This window comes from Notolabrus celidotus, chromosome 7 (assembly GCF_009762535.1).
Source record: "Notolabrus celidotus isolate fNotCel1 chromosome 7, fNotCel1.pri, whole genome shotgun sequence".
Taxonomy (NCBI): Eukaryota; Metazoa; Chordata; class Actinopteri; order Labriformes; family Labridae; genus Notolabrus; species Notolabrus celidotus.
The window spans coordinates 20,096,869-20,113,886 of record NC_048278.1 but is presented as its reverse complement, the minus strand read 5'-3'; the positions used below and the strand labels follow the sequence as shown (position 1 = coordinate 20,113,886).

Here is a 17,018-nt window from a genome sequence, read left to right as displayed (position 1 = left end):
TCATACACCTCTACCGCTTGATCTATTAATCTCTCTCTGTTCTCGCTCAAGTCGTCCTTATCCCCTTGGCTCCTTTCCTCCCTCTCTCTCCTCCCCTTCTCACCCTATTTTTCCCTACCTCTCCGATGCTGAGGCACCTGCTGCAGAAGCTGTCTAAACTGGCAATGAAATTATGATGGAAAGAGAAAGAGAGAGGGAGTGAGGGAGAGAAAGGAGGTGGATGGGAGACAGCACGAGTAGGGGGTGGATGTGCACAAAGTAGGAGGATAAGAGGAAAAGGAGGCACTGAAAGACGGAGAAGGGAATGTTTGAGGAGAAAGATAAAGTGGATAGAGCGAGTGACATGAAAAGAAAGTAGAAATATTTTGAAAGGGTTCATGACCTGAAGAGAGGAGAGAAATTCCACTACTTCTTTGTGGTTCCTTTTCAGTTGTCAGTTTCATGTCATTTTTTTTGCTCTAAATTGTTTGGTATCTTCCAGACAACAGAGCAGCAATCATTTTTGGAGGTTCAATGCTTCACACCTCCGTCCACTCATCCGTTATTTCATTTCTGAATTGTGCCCGTTTTCTAACCCGATGTGATAAAAACCTGCCCATTTCACACATTGTATCCAACATGATCCAAGCAGACTGGGTGGCTTTTTTCCTTCATGAATGACCAGTGAATAATGTTTCTACGGATGACGGGAGGGGGAAGGAGAGAGAACAGGAGGAAACGAGGAGAGGAGAAAGAAATAAAGACCAGGTGATGGGGTAAATGAGGACAAACAGATGCTAGATTACACCTTTATAAAGTATACACACGCTCACACTGTTTGGTTCAATGGTCTGTCTGTTTGTGTGGTTCAGAGTTTGAACATGTGTGTGTGTGTGTGTGTGTGTGTGTGTGTGTGTGTGTGTGTGTGTGTGTGTGTGTGTGTGTGTGTGTGTGTGCTTGACAGGAGGCAGTGTCTTGTCTGCTAGTAACAGGATGTGATAATTAACCTTTCTCCAGCTGAGCGCTGCTATTAAAGCTTCCATTTTAACCGAGTTTTTATCACCAACATAACACATTACACAACTTAAGTTGTGTAGAGCGGTTGTAAACATACAGCAATGTTGTGCAATGAAGCAGTTCTAGCTGGGGTCATCTCTACAATCTATTCAAATGTATTCCTTTATGTATCTGAAGAGACACACATTATTAATTAAGTAACTGCCATCCAGATTATTAATTCACCTGGCTAATTTCTACCTTTTTATCGCTTTTGCTCACCTGCCTTCTGAAGCGATGTAACCGAACAGAATGAGAGATTTCTTAACATTATAACGAGTATGCAGCTGGACTAAAAACCTGCCTGATGTACGAAAAGGGAAGGAAAGCAGTGGAGGACGTTTTCATTATGAGTCAAATTAAAACAGAGCAATGAACAAAGTAAAAATAACATTTGATAAAACTAAATATCCTAAATCTAAACTTCAATTTCAAAAGTAAAGAGAATCCATTCAGGAGTGTCTCATTATGTAATTTTCCCCTATACGGTTCTTTGGTGGTGCTCTGCTTTCTAAAATGGAGAGTTTACTCAATAAAACTGGCTTTACGTGCAGCCTCCCTCAGGGAAGGGGGCGCAGAAAAGATGCAGCTGTGGCTGAATCTCACAACTACAGCATGAAGCTTATGGAGGTAGTAAAGGTACTTTAATTTTAGCCTGACCAATACAGTTGTTTTTGAGACAGATACCAACAGCAATATCAGGGGGGGCAAGACTTCATTTTTGAGACGGATACATAAACCAATATCAGAGGGCAAAGACTTCACAGACTTGAGTCAGGATTGCTGATGTAGTTTTTGAGCTAGAACGAAAAGTGATGTTATCATTCAGATGTGCTCAGAAAGCTGCTTTATCAAACAAATAACAACATTTAAAAGTATGTCTTATTTTAAAATGTCATTGTCAATGCCAGTCCACATGCTGAAGTGTCCTTGGAAAAGACACTGAACCCCAAATTGCACCCGTTGGCATAGCCAGCAGTGTGTGAATGCATGTGTTTGGGATAAGTTAATAATGATGGGCACTTCCCAAAGCATCCTCTGCCATCAGTGTGAGAATGTGGTGTGAACAGTGGATGTAATGAGCAGTGAAAAAGTGCTTTGAGTGCTCAGAAGACCAGAAAAGCCTAAAGTCAGACCAGTTAATTTACTATTAGCATGTGCTGCAAACAACGCTGAAAAGTACAAGTCAATTTTAAAAAATCCAGAAAATCATGGAAAAGTCAGTTGTTTCATAATAACTTAAAATCAAAATTATTAAATAAAGAGAGAAAAATGCATAAACCTTTTTAGTTTACATGTAATTACTTCAGAATATATTTAATTCTCACTTTCTTACATAACTTATTAGAACTGTTAAACTTTCTCTCAAATTTTTTGATGTATTTCAAACAATTTATTCTGATTGCTCTACAGGAAAAGCACACTCAAATGTATATTACATGTATAAAACATAGTGAAGTTAACTGAATTGTCTGTGAATATTGTTTTCTACATTGTATGATTTTTTTTGGCACATATTTAAAAGCATATACTTTATGCCAATAGTGATAGATCTGTGATAGGCCTGAAATAAACCAATAATAACAGCCAACTTATATAAGGATCAGGATCCAGTTGTAGATTATTCACAGTTAGATCTCTTTGTTCTGGTGCTGAAGGTTGTGCATCAGATATAAATATATATATATATATATTTATATATATATATATATATATATATATATATATATAAAAAAGAGACAAAACCCAGAGTCTCCAGTGAGGGCCAGTATGGCAGATGGTCCGGCAGCAGAGTAACATATGACTTTGTGCCCCAGAGTGAGTCTCCAGTAGCAGCAGGCCAGCCAAACCTTAACCACTAATGAGGCTCTACACACAGTCCCAACAGAGCTCACTCCAAACACTGGGAACCAGACACACACAAGGAGAAAGACAGGGACTAAAGATGTAGACACATACTCACTCGGTCTCTCTCTCTTCCTCTCAGTCCCACGCACACACTTACTGAGATGTTAAATTCTGATGCAAAACCTTGGGCACCAAAGCAAAGAAACACTAAAGGGCACACTAACATGGCATCTGTGTTTGGTTTAAACCTTGTAGCGACAATTGTGCTGCTTTTTATGTCTTAACTTCTTCTGAGGATTGGCACAACTCTCTACTTGTCCTCAGCTCTGAGATAAGTGTGGGTTTCTTGGACAAAATTCAGCAGTAATTACAGTTTCACAGCCTTTTCTCAATATTTATATGTGGCACTGTTTCATATTCAAATGCAGTATAAAAGTAGTAACCCTCCTGAGCCAAATGTTTTTTTAAATGTTGTTCTATAACAATCATGTTATGGTTATTCTAAATATGTTGAGAGTTTTATGTGGCTACTGCGGGTTCCAAATTACTTGTTATTTCTTCTTCATAATTCTACCCCCTAACAACTGAATGAGGCATTCAGCTGGGGACTCTGGGCCAACACCGACAGATTTCTTGGTAACATAAGAGGTTTACATCCAGTCTTAACATCACAAACTGCTTACAGACTCTGCAGAGGTGTCCAAACAATGTATCAAACATGCATATTATTTAGGATTAGTATTACGTCAGTGCTTTCTGAGCAGGACCACAATGGCAAAAAGTGACGTTTTCAAGGACACAGAGCTGTCAGTGATGTTTTCAAGCTACAAATGCAACTCGTGGTGACCACAATCTCCAAATATTTTCTTATCCACACCTTTTCAGCATCTTTCTTTAATTGTATCTCACTTTAAGCAAAACTACAGCGGTTTGGAGTCAGTTCAGGCCAAAGGTTCAACGACATGATGAGCTGAACTTGGAACTTCTTGCAATTCCCTTGTCTCCAGCCTTCTGAAAGCCCAAGGGGCAACTTTGAATGATTCCTTAAACAACAAATCACTCAAACTCTACTTCCAAGGCTTGTGTTACTCGTGTCACGCAGACATGGCAGTTTGTCTATTCCACTGGTGATTTGATCCAAGCTTTGTCCAAAACTCTTCCGTTTGAGCCAGCTGAGAGGTTGTTTCTGACCTGATATGCTGGCTTGGCTACAAGCTGAGTGTCTGTTGAAACGCTGATGTGCCTTAAGTTGTAAAACCAGCCACTGGAAACTTGATGAATAGCAGGCCATACCATCAGAGTGCTCGCAAAACACAACACAGCAACTTTTCTCTGCAATGTCGGCAAATGAAATGGCCTTGAACCAACTCTTTAGCCAAAACACATTTGGGGGATTTTGTAGGGGGGAAAAATGAAAAAAAAAATGAAAAAAACTGAAGTTGAAGGAATCATTGTCTTTTTACACAAACAATCATTTTTTATTAATATATTTATTTCTGTTAGCATTACAGTCAACTTTGTCTGTATGGAGCTGCACTTATTATTACTGTATCTAGGGTCTTGATAATGTCTTAATTTTGGTAACATGTATCTTTATTTTCTAATTTCAAGAGGGTACCACATTGCTTATTTTTATCCCTCTTAATTACTTATTTATAGGTTTTTAATATATCTACATCGCACTTTATTTTAATAACATGTTTTAGGCTTTCAGGATTTTCAGACAGTGATTTTTATTATAGTTACTTTAATATCTTTAAGTAGGAGTATGAACCCGGGCATGTATATGAGTGCATAAAACATATAACTGTTATTCAGTGGATTGCTGCCCATCTAAATGTCTTTATATTTCACATACAATTGAAAAAAGTTTATATCAATCTATTAAGAGTTTTTTTTGTCTCCATTTTGTGAAAACCTGATTTAAGGCATTGTGAGGAGTTTTCATATAAAGTTGATTCAAGGGATCCTCTTGGATGAAATCCCAAAATGCAGACTGTATTTCCCATGAGCACCATCACCCACTGTTGTAAAGATGTAGCTCTTGCCAAAGCGTGCATTTGTTGTGGAAGAAAATAAATGGAATACAGAAATTATTTATAATACTTATTTTCTTTGTTCAAGTCAACTTTTGGCAGGATACAGAGTGATGAGGTAATGTATTGATTTGTTGCTTAACCTAACAACGACAAGACAGTAAACTCTGATTTCAGTGAGCTTATGAAGAAGATCTGATGTACCGGTTTAAAGTTACCCGTCACAGCCTCAGTGTCATGTTGTGTGCTCCGGTGTCCAAATTACATAAGTATGCACACAGCTTAACTTTTTTTTTGTCTTCAAAGAGCAGTGAAGCATTCACAGCCTGCATAAACATTAGGTCCTGTTCCTAGCCATTTTGCTCATTTACCATGCAAAGCCTTGGTTGTAGTACATCTGAAACAAAACTCCAAAGTATGTCTTTTTGGTGGTCCTGCTCCAGTATCAGCCATGAGTATAAAACATTATGTAAAAAGAAAGTATTGAAACCAGAGCTGCTTGCTTCCTTACCTCTCTCTGCCAGACTTCACTAGCAGAGTTCCAAACAAAGCCACCACTGAGTCTGAATATTGCTTCTGCTTTTTATGAGGAAACCCTGAGCACAGTCACTAAAATTCAGTATAATGAAACAACCCATAATATCGCTGATCATCTCATTTTACTATGTAGGTCATAAACAGGCATCGGGATACAAGTGAGACTATTTCAAAATCAGTTGAAACATGGAACCATTTGAAATCCAACGACATTTAGAAGTACAACATTTTCAAATGGTACAAAACCTGAAGCAGTGCATACACACCACATAGAATGTCTATGCTCACACTGCACACTTCAGTCAGATATTACAAACACATCCTGTATGACCCACCACAAGGTCAGGCCCAGCTGTATGGCTCTGTAGCACATTTAATTTTCTTCTGAAGTATTGGGAGCCTGCTGATATTACAGAGCATCCCTGTCTGAAAGTAATAAGTTAGAGATATACTAAAGCTGAAAACAGTAATCCATAAATAAACAATAACAGCGCTCTTGCTTTTTTTTTAAACTATGAAGCTTTTTTTCTTTTTAGAGACCCGTTATGACTAAAAGCTTGTGACAGGCAGGTTACAGTTTCAACACAAAGTGGAGGAGGATTTAGAGTAAATTATTACTGGTTGTGTACTGCAGAGAATTCTTTTTCCAAAGCCTTTTTGCCATATCATATTGATTACAATTAATTATTAACTAATGGATGACACGTGTCCTGTTGGCTGCTGTTTCAGCTCTCTGCATTTCTAATCATGGCTTTAGCAAGGGGAAAGTGTTACCCAGAGTGTCTCTTTGTTATCTTAACACAGTGTAATTGTGTTTCAGCGAGCAGGATCCCCAGCCAAATACATTTTGAGGACGCAGATTGTTTCAGATACACACTCTGTGCCAAGTGCGGACAGCATGCTGTGTTTTATGGGTTGAAAATCAGAGGAAGAAAGTACAGGAGGAGGAATACACGAAAATGAGGTTCTCTCTTACCTTAGGAGGCACTCCAACACGTCAAACTGTAAAGAGAAGAAGAAAAAGGGGGATAGAGGGAGGAACATGAGGGAGAGAAAGAAAAAAGAGATTAAATTAGATTACCATAGGGCATAGTTGCAGGACAACAATTTTCAAGACACTTAACAAGAGGATTTAAGCGGAAAAGTACAGCTTAGGAGATTTCAAAGTGCTATAGCTGCTGCATCAAATGCCATCACTCATTTATTAAAAATATAAGACTGCTCTTAAACCTTCTGTTAGAAAGAACTTTAAACAAACAATTAAAATATTCTAAAAATAGCTGGCATGGATTCACTGAATCTCTGGAACGTGTACATATATCCCTCTCCTCCCTTCCCTCTGCAGCTCCAGTCTTTATCAGACCCCGGCAAAGCAGAGAAGGAAGTGGGGAGGTGGTAATGCTTTGGTGGGTGATGCTCTTCTCTGTCCTTCTTTGCCAACCACTGACCTAGTGTACTTCACAATGCCACGCTCTCCTGGCTGCAATACATGCAGCCTTGGAAAGAAATGATGAAAACACCCCTAAGCTGCCAGTAGAAGCCATCAGAAGTACTCATCAGATGGTTGAATAGCTCTGTAAACCCCTTCCCCCTAACAGAGACGGGGGATTGGGGGATCTGTCCAACCATTTCTGTAACTTTCTTAAACCGTCAGTCGGACACTAGTGCTCAGTTTGTGCTGGGACTGGCCAGAAACACGGATGCCAGAAAAGAGCAAGGGTTTGAACTCCTCTCTTGCACTCTGTTTTTGTCACCAGAAACCACCATTAAATAACACCATGCGACACTATGACTGACTCCCCTCTCTTTGTCTGTGATCTTGTCATTTCCTTTTTTATCTTTGCAGCAAATAGCCAGAGGACGACAACAGCTGTAATGCTCACAGGATATATACAGCATCCCACTTCTAAGCATTTTAAAACAGGGTTCAAGTCAAGAGCATGGACTGTATGAAACAAGGACAAAACAACAGCTTTACAAAGTGAGGCCAGAACTGTTAGAGCTCCCTCTGTCGACTGGCTGCAGTATATGTGCCCACCTCCTCCATTGTGAAACAGAAGGAACATGAGTCAAACCAGAAAATTAAAATACACATCGAATCGATTTTTCTCTAAGATACTCTCCATTATTTTCACTACTTATTATCAGCTGATTTATCATGTTTTTATCCTTGTATATGGATTGTGGGGTCGAGGGTAGGGTTGGGGGTCTTCTTGTGTGTTAACTTTATACTATTTTATCACCATTGTAATTATTTTATGTATAGCACTTTGTGTTACAATATATCTGTATGAAAAGTGCTTTACAAAGTTTTGATTGACTGATTGATTTATGCGCAAATGTTCATTACAGAGAAGTTTGATTTTAATTAGTTATTTGATCATACAAAGATGACTGACAGACTTCTCTGTTGACAAATGCAGGCTGCTGCAGTGTTTTTCATCAGATTAAAAGAGTAGAAGAGGAATGGAACGAGAAAATGTAACCAACACTAACACAAATCATAATTTTCCATAACCAAGAGTGTCCTAAATGACCATGGTATACTTCTTTGGTATTCTTCTTCCTTGTTTTTGTTACATAATAGTTGCTACTACTGTTTTTTTCTGGCATGGTGTCTTTATTTTATTTTAAGGTGAAGCAACAGAGAAAAAGGGTAAAAGAAAAAGAATGGCATGATGTGGAACTAGAGCCCATGAGCTGTACTAAACTGGTGACATCACCAACAGTGATTCACAACACTTTTGCATTTTTCATTTCAAACAGTTTTTTCTTTTAAGAAAAAGGATTTGTGTAGCTTTGCGTGACCAGCTGGGATGTTATATCTCATTGTACACACTTTTTTTGTATCCTTCTTTTATCTTGTGGCTTACTTTGATGACATTTTGGGACCAAAGAGAAAGAAAACAGCATGAAACCAAAATAATTCACGCTTAATATGATGATACTTGTGTTAAACTCTTTTCTAAACCTGCTGAATGAAAGCATCAGTGACAAACAATACATCTGGTTTCCCACTATATTTGTGTATATGTCTTTTTTCTAAATGTTTGAAATAATATTGCATAGCAAAATTGGTCAAGGTAATTATGGTTATTCTTAAAAATGACACATTCAAAGTGACAGTTTTTATGTGTTAATGTGTGGCAGGCTAGATAAAGTCAGTAATTAAACTAAACAACAACAAACAACATGACACTATATACATACACCATAGAGACAATCTGACACCCATGAGTGCACATTAAAACTCACACACAGACGCACACTCACAAGCACGCACGAGCACACACACACACACACACACACACACACACACACACACACACACACACACACACACACACACACACACACACAGAGTGATCAGAGCGTTTCATTAGTGAGGAGCAGATAGATTACCCTCCCGAAGGAGACATTGATCAAGAGGCCATTGATCTACTGAGCTAAGCCAATCTGTGTGTGAGCGTGTGCAGATGTGTATGTGGAAAGTAGCCTACTGATGGAGTCTTTAAGTTGTTAGGGTAAGCACACTAAATCTAATCCAGTTGTGTTTAATGGAGGGAGAAAGAAACAGGCTGTTGACATATTCATTAGGCCCAATTACTCTGTCCAATCACTGCCATCTCACTCACTCACTCAACCAGCCGACAGACAGAAAGAGAGAAATAGAGAGAGAGAGAGAGAGAGAGAGAGAGAGAGAGAGAGAGAGAGAGAGAGAGAGAGAGAGAGAGTCAGCAATGTTTATTTCTTGGCAGACTCCCAGGAATAAAAGATTGATAGTACTTAAAAGACAAATAGCAAACATATTTATTCCACTTAGTGAGTGACAACATGGTGCATTTGGAGGTTTCTAATATCATTTGATCTCATTCAAGCCTGGCAGAGCACTGAAGTGTAAATCAATCTGGCTTAAACTGGAATTACCCAATCACACAATTGTATTGATGATTCAATAGAGATCGTTTAAAAATGGCTTTTGGTAATATCACAATGACACCATCATATTTAACATAACAAGCTTGTTATAAACACATACAATTAGGCGCTCAAAGGAGAGAATGCTACTTCTGTTAGCTCAGCATCTGCTGTATGTGTGTGAATTTGTGCTTAAACACTTGTAGAGTCAGTATTCTGGAGGATGGCCAAACCATTACTGTGTGCTCAGCCTGTTCTAAAGCAGCTTGTGATTCATTAGTAATGAGTCCATTTGCAAACTAAATGAGTGCACATGTGCGTGTGCGCATGTGTGTGTGTGTGATAATTGTGTCCACTTTTTCCACTCGTTGTTGCTCTATTATTTTCTAAGTAAAGCTTTCAAGACACACACTTTCACGCACACAGGCAGACATGAACACACACATATGGACTTGTGTTGTAATGTTTGGTAAATGTAAAGTATGTTTGCATGTGTGAGTGTTGGTGTATGGCGTGTGTGTCTGTGCAATCTCATGTGGAGATAATGAAGCCAGTCAGTTGTGTCATTAATTACTGTTTTACACCTGCTTGTCTGAGTTAATTAGACATGCTGACACACACACCCTAACTCTCGTGCAACACACACACACATATGCGCTTTGTACAGTTACAAATTTGTGCTTACAGAGAAAAAACACATATTCCATCGTGCTAACACAAACTTTCAGACAAGTTCTTTTTATTTTTTTCATTTTACACCGACGAGTCAAAAATACATTTTCATTTTCACTTTGCAGAAGGTGAGATGGCACAGCTAAACACAGCACGGCTGGAGGATCTCTCTCCCTCTTTTTTCGTCTCACACACAAACACGTCTCTGTATACACCTCCTTCTCGTTTTCTCACTCTGTCATTCTCTCATCCTTCCTACACAGTGCTCGGTTCCCACTGTCTCTCAGTACATTGTAGAGTCTCATCTTCTGCCTTATTCACACACACACACGCTCACTTACATTATCTCCCAGTCTTTATCTCAGTCTGTGTGTGTGAGACTAAGTGAGTGTGTGTCTCCCAGTCCATTTTCGCAACAAAGGCCACAGCTGCTGCCGGTTTGCTGAATAAAAGATGACAGAGCGGTAGTATCAGGAGATTACTAGCTAACGAAACAATGATTTTGTCCAATTTAAACAGCGACATCAGCAGCAATTCGCATGTCAACTGTGATATGATAATGTTCGCCACTAAAGGAAAACTGTTTTCATCTGCACACAGACTCCCCGACTCTGTCTCCTTCCTCTTTTTGTTCTCTTTCTCCCTCTCTATCTCCCTCTTCTGACTAGCATTCACACTCACTCTCTCTCTCCCTCTCTCTCTCTCTCTCTCTCTCTCTCTCTCACACACACACACACACACACACACACACACACACACACACACACACACACACTCTTACGCACACACACAGAGCACGTAGAGCATATGGCTATTTCTCTCCACTTTGAAGGGTTGCTTTGAAGCTATGGCACCAGTATCGATTGGCGCTCAGATGAGCTCGCTTCGCCAGAGCCCTGCGATTATCTGTCGCTTTATTTCAAACAGAGCGCGAGCGAGGGGGGCTTACACACCCATCACTCACTCACACTCTCACACTCGGTAATACACTCGTACATGAAGCGCACACACACACACATGCACAAACGCACGCACGCGCAAACAGGGATAATGAGATGAGCTTACACGATGAATCCTGATACTTAAGGCGAGCTGCACCTCAGAACTGACAAGTGAGTGTTGAATGTTAAGAGAGTGAGGACAGAGTGAGAGAAAGAGACAATAAAGTCTAGCAAAGTGACGAAACTTAAGAGAAAAATTTCCCCCCAAGGCTGTACTCTGATTTAAAAAAATCAGCTCTTCCATAGCAACGTGAAACCACTTTGTCCAAAGGAACATTAAAACAAGAATGCAAAGACTTTTTGAAAAGGTTGAGCTGAGGGTCAGGGTTACGAGATGTTGTACTTTTTTGAAACACAAAAACACAAAAAAATCCCAAGAAGTTGGTAAGCAAGGCATAGTCACGTCAGTTTTCTTTTGTAGACTGCAGCAGGGATTATTCAAAAGGGAATTTCTGTTTAATGCCCAAAGGAGTTAGACAGAGAAAGCGAAGCAGGGTGACATGAAATGTTAATGGTCTGCCCAGAGCGGCAGAACCTCATAAAAGACTTGATTTAGAAACTATGGTGGCTTTCAGGAATGATGAACATTGTCATATCACACATATAGCTCCATACACACACATATGCACACTCACACGCTGTACACCACTCATGCTTTGATTAAAACCTGAGGCTATGCTGCACAGTTGTTGTGAAAAAATATTCCTGAGTATGTTATTCATGTGCTTAAGAGTGTCACTCCAACAACAGGAAAACACAAACACATAGACATATTGATCATCTCAGAACTACAAGCACTCCAATGCTGCTAAACTCCTGACCATTATTCTTTAAGTCGATCATCGGGTTTACGGTTACACCATATAGACCCACACTGAATACATTAACCAGCAGGGGGTTAAAAAATATGTGAAGGAGGTATCCTGGAGAGCGCACACCCTTCATTAGAGGGATACAAATGTGTTATGTTTGTTTTCTTTGTGTGTGTGTGAGAGTGCACAAACATTGAAGTAAATGTGTAATTGTTGTAATTGTTGTTGAGACTGAGCTTGATGTGTTTGTTTATTCATGATGCTGAGGCAGGGCGATCACGACACTGACATTTAGTGTCTGAGAGGACAGATGAGCACAAGCACGTGGTCGAATATACACAAGCAGACTGAGGCACACAGCCTATTATTATTATCGTTTACCATACCAAACAAACAGGTGCTAATGATCAATAGAAAATTACTTTAGATTTGCTGAACTTTTGGAGCAAGGATGATCACCTGTTTCAAAGAGGAGCAGTGACTAAGCTTAAATTAGACGTTTTATTGCTCTGTTGTTATTGAAAACAAGTATCTTGTCCAAATGGATAAATCCTCAAAAATTGAAATCAATGGAAAAATGTTTTGTCTTTGTTGTCCATCCCAGAAACAATAGACGGCATCCATGTTTCTTCTGTGTTCCAAAAAACTGTGATTTTTTTTACAGGCGATTTGAAGATCTTAATTAATCGTTGTATATAAGAAACTTAGCTCACTATAGCAGCTAGCTCTATAACAAGATTCATCAAACATTCACACATAGAAACAGTGATTTCAAAGGAGAATGTCATATAGCAACTAAAACTATTGTACAAGTGAGCAGCTTATCACAGTCACCATAGAAAAATATGCCCAGAGTGTTTTAGAACAGACTCTGTCGACCCAGCACTCATCACTTTCAGCCACCAATATCTGTTGATGTCTGTGTAGCGCTTTACTTCAGAATCCAGAGCTCTATGTCACCCTTAACCTAACCAGAGTGCAAAGGTCTGTCTCTGCACAGCTAAGATGTGGTATCCATCCTCTGGCACTGGAAACTGGTCGCTCCCACTCTGTACTAGAGGAGGATAGAAAGTGTTCTCTGATCTGGGAGAGGTTGGAAAATGAAATGCACCTTTTGTTCTATTGTCCGTTATATCATGCACTTTGATGTCAGCTCTTCAGCAAAATGTCTGAAAATTGTCCTGATTTGTTTTTCATGACTGACGAAGATCGACTTCAGTACCTGTTTGCACGCAAAGTGTTTCAGCTTGCTCAGCTTGTGTTAAATGCCTTTCAGCTGCGTAGGAGGACACTTTATGTTTGATTTAGTTAAGATGTTGTCATTACTTAAAAAGTGCTTTAGTGCTATTGTGTGAGGTTCAACATTGTGCATTTACTTACTCTTTGTGATAGTTTGGCAGTAATGTAACTGTTCTTTCTTTTTCTACTTATGTTGTCGCTCCCATCTGTTTTGTTTAGAAGTGTCTTGTAAGTTCATACAGCAGGGCACCAGAGAACCAGCACATGCACAGCTTGAAACTGCTCCTTTGACGTACATGATCCTTCCTGATAACATCACACAGCCCACAAGGCGCTGTATTTCTGATTGAAAAAGAAATTGCATTGAAATTACATCTGTACATAGACAGGATCTGAACTACTGCTGCAAAATTACTTTGGACAAATGATGGCACAATAACAATTTATGTCCTGTTTTCTTTCCACCCCCCTATGTGCAGAAATTATAAAACAAAATTGTGTTTTTTTTTATGCTTTGATGTCATTAATGTATTTCAGCTGTTTGAAGAATGGTTGGCCTTAGGTCTTAGATTGAACAATTTTCTACCAAGTTTACCGCCAACCAATGTTAAACCCTGGTAAGTGCTCCCTGGGATGTATTAAGAGGCATTTAAGTGATCTACTCTTGCCCTCACAAGACAAGAGGTGTCTCACGGAAGAAGCTCCAAGATGCTTTACTGCTCACTGTTGAAAAAACTGCGGAAAATGTTCAGCCTACTCACCGGGATACCCTCATCCTTTTCTTTTATTCATTCATATTTTATATAGCCCAAGTGTTTGTCACATCTTTCATTAAAGCCATGAGATCTCCAAATGTTTTATTCTGAATGATTCAGCCATTATCTGCTCAAGGTTAACTGTTATACAGATGAGGAGATTTTACTCAAGGCAACTTCTATCTGTTGTGTCTATTCTGTTAATGCATGCTTTACATGGAGTGCTAATATCAAGTGGGTGAAAGAAAGCTTACTAGCTTGTGTCTTGATTTTGGCGTGTGTATGTGTAGAGATCATTTGTAGCACTGGTAAAAATTAGAAAGTGACTGGTTACTGGTTACTCAACACAACACCCGCCACCTGTCTGGCTAAATTTAGAGCGTATGATGTCTACAGTAAGTGTGTTACTGTTTGTGTGTGTGTGTCCATGTGAGAGAGAGAGAGAGAGAGAGAGAGCAAAGGAGGTCTTGAGAGGTTGTGAAAGGTACGTCTGGGTGAGTAAGTTTATTAGCTGAGGTTGGAGGTTTATGTGCATAAGTGCACCTATGAGAGCCTGAAATAAATGAAAATGTGTGTGTATGTGTGTATGAAGGAAAGAGAGTGTGTGCGTGCAGGTGTGTGTGTGTGTCTTGTATACTCGTTAGGTTGGTATCCAGCCATTGCAATCAGCAGTAATCCTGACTCAGCATCAATAATGACCCCATTAGTCACAAACCCCTACTGGTGAGCACACGCACATCCATATACACTTAAACACACAGACACACAGACACACACACACACACACACACACACACACACACACACACGTACACATACTGCCGGATGGACACTTCCTCTCATTAGTCGGTATGTGCTTGTACATGTGATATTTTAAAAAACTAATGAAACCTACACAACATGTATCAGTGCATCACTTCTCCTTCCATTGATGAAAGCTGTTTGCTGCGGATCAGTCATCTTCACACCACTGTTCATGCAGGTGTTAAGCAACATCCATTACAAAAATGTGTCAAAACTGCCATCACAGCTGCATTTCGTTTATTTATTGTTTGTGTCTGGTTATGCCCTAAGATCAAGTGAACCTCCAAATACTCATCTGCTCATAGAAAATTAAATATGTGGAAGTTTTGGTTCCCCCTGAGGAAAAATAGTACCCTTTGTCTCTAATGATTTCATGCTGTACTCTACTTAAAACAAGTGTTTTCTTTATTTTGTTTGTTTGTTTTATCTCACTCTGCTTTATTTGAACAGTCATATGTATGACTAATTGGAAATCTTAGCCTGTGGAAAATATACAAGAGGCAGTTTCAGCGGCATGCAGTTAATCACTACAACTAGCACCTACCCCCCCTGCCAGCACTTTCAGATATGAAAAATTACAATATAGAAATTATCAATCTTTATGCTGATGGTCCCATTCGCTTTTGTAAGTCAAGAAGATGCATCGCTACTAATTTTATTTTGTTTTATAACCGGCTAAGAATTCATCAGAGGAGCTTTAAATGGCCAGGATGTAATGTAAACACTTTTGCCTTTATGTATTATACACAGATCTCTCAATAAATAAGCAGTCCTTAAAGATAAATCTCCACCCACAGTCCATTTAGAAAATATACTTTATGTATGGGTCTATAAGTAAGAGGCACTACACTAAGAAATAACATGACCCTTAAGGTTGACCATGTTATCAAACAGCTGATAATGTTAGAAAAGCTGTGTAAATATGTAAGCTCTGAGAAGTTTAAATGACAAGAAACTGGCCTCCACTATGATGCCCCTTCTTTCACTGCAACACCATCCCAACATTGAGTAGTCTCTCTTTCCTAGGATACTGTATGTGCTTTATGAAACCTGTCTCCATGTATTTTTGAGAGCAACACTAGTACATATTGTCATTGGTTGTATTTGAGAGCATCAATGGTACACTGTAGTTTAAAATAACAAGACTGCTTCTTTTTCTTTTGACATATTTTAAAGCATATGAAAAACAAACATGAACATGTTCAGGTTAAAGCTTGAATTTCTTAGGTGGCTCATAAAAAACCTCTTTGCTTTGATTTGAATTCAAATTGAATGTTAAGGGTTCTAAAAATAACCACGCATGCCTGTGTTTTTCAAACTCATAACATAATAATATGAAAAAAAGAAACCTCTCATTATATGCACCAGTTTTTCCTTTGTTTTGGTAGTGTCTTTTCTGGGTTGTTTCTAATTCTATGCATGCATTACAGAAAGTCTTCACTTAACTTTCACACTGTAGGAAAGATATATGAAAATGATATGAAATGTAATTTACAGTTCGCTGCAAGGACACAGTGAATGCTATTAAAATACACAGCAATGTCAGTACAAAGTTGAGCCATTATCTTTCCTTGTATGTTAATGCATATGGACATCAATGTCTTCATGAAATAGAGCTAGGTTTTTTCTTCCCTCAAGATTCAAATTTGAGATACCTATGTAACCAGGATAGTTTACAAAAGTTACAATGGAAATCTTTCATAACTGCCTGGACAGAAAGTAGGATTGCAATCCCCCTCTGTCAGGGGTGTTTGCAGGAGGTGGTCACCGTGGGTGCCACCTTAAGTCCTAATGGCTATCAGCCTGATCACAGGCAATTTAGTCACACACACCAATTCATTTTAGCTTTGTTTCAACAGGCTGCTAGTGGCTTTTATGGCCTTTTAGTCCAGCTTTTTCTTCTTACTTTATGATGTGACTTGGCTGATTTGAATCTTTAAAAAATTAAGCAAGGAAGTTTTATGTTGCAGTGCTGTTATGTTCTTTCTAGATCACTAAACAAAATACAGAGGAATTTAACAACTATATGTTATGTTAGTAGTAAAAAAGAGACATGACACACAGAGCTATACCAAACTCCATCTACTGTGGAGGACAAAAAGCGGAAAACATATGAATATGAATGAAAAGAGTAAAACCTATCCACAAAATCAAGTCAGGAGAGGACGGTAACTGCTAGAAATGTGGAAGAGGACAAAATGCAGTCTTCTCTGTATCAAAGGAGACTAATCTGTCAGTATGAGATTGTGTGTGTGGTGTGTGTGTGTGTGTGTGTGTGTGTGTGTGTGTGTGTGTGTGTGTGTGTGTGTGTGTCTCTCTGTGTGTGTGTCTCTGTGTGTGTGCATGTATTTGTCTAAGTAT

The 17,018-nt window shown here is 39.1% G+C and overlaps 1 protein-coding gene across 1 annotated transcript in view; it reads right to left on the bottom strand.

Annotated features, from left to right (window-relative positions):
* Positions 1-17,018, bottom strand: part of ptprdb (protein tyrosine phosphatase receptor type Db) — a 168,152-nt gene that overhangs the window by 130,511 nt on the left and 20,623 nt on the right. Inside the window, exon 3 of the mRNA XM_034688756.1 lies at positions 6,433-6,458. The gene's annotated coding sequence lies outside the window, so the exon portion shown is untranslated. The remainder of the gene's footprint in view (positions 1-6,432; positions 6,459-17,018) is intronic.